This window comes from Octopus bimaculoides, chromosome 9 (genome assembly GCF_001194135.2).
Source record: "Octopus bimaculoides isolate UCB-OBI-ISO-001 chromosome 9, ASM119413v2, whole genome shotgun sequence".
In the NCBI taxonomy this organism is placed as follows: Eukaryota; Metazoa; Mollusca; class Cephalopoda; order Octopoda; family Octopodidae; genus Octopus; species Octopus bimaculoides.
In genome coordinates this window covers 11239853-11240516 of record NC_068989.1, presented here as the reverse complement: position 1 = coordinate 11240516, position 664 = coordinate 11239853, and the positions used below count along the sequence as shown (strand labels likewise).

Here is a 664-nt window from a genome sequence, read left to right as displayed (position 1 = left end):
ATTATTATTATTATTATTATTATTATTATTATTATTATTATTATTATTATCATTATTATTGAAATCTAGCTGTGTTGTTTTTCACTGATTTATTTAAAATTTGTGGATAATATATTTATAAATAGTTTCCCTACAATCATTACAAAATTGAAAGAGAGCAAACACACACACACACACACACACACACAAAACAAAAAACATCGCACAGCACCACTATTTAAACCGAATGCTATGAATCTACTAAAGAAAAGTGAAGATTTGATAAAGTGTGAGTTGATTCTAAGAAATCAAATCACAACTAAATAAGTTACACAGATAAATAGGAATATAACATGGTTTGGTTTTGCTTTGGAGTTTATCGCCATTTGTTTTGATGTTATCAAAACTACTTTAGCATAAATATAGAAAATGAAAACAGTGAAAAGTTGCTTTTATACAAGCAGTTTTTTGGGTATTTTTTTACCAGTATTATTTTGATTTAAGTAAACACACACACACACACATACATATACATATACACACATATATATATTTATATATATATGTATATATATGTCAGGGAAACTCTTGGTACTTATTTTTTTAGTGCAAGTAAATGTTAAGAATCAAAACTATATAATTGAAAGCGGCTATATATAAGACATATGTACTCGCTTTCCAGCTG

General features: G+C 25.9%; 1 protein-coding gene and 1 long non-coding RNA gene across 7 annotated transcripts in view; one reads left to right on the top strand and one right to left on the bottom strand.

Annotated features, from left to right (window-relative positions):
* LOC106879997 (uncharacterized) overlaps nucleotides 1-664 on the bottom strand; it is a 320939-nt gene that overhangs the window by 200279 nt on the left and 119996 nt on the right. The window lies entirely within an intron of this gene.
* Nucleotides 1-664, top strand: part of LOC128248696 (uncharacterized) — a 36491-nt gene that overhangs the window by 4155 nt on the left and 31672 nt on the right. The window lies entirely within an intron of this gene.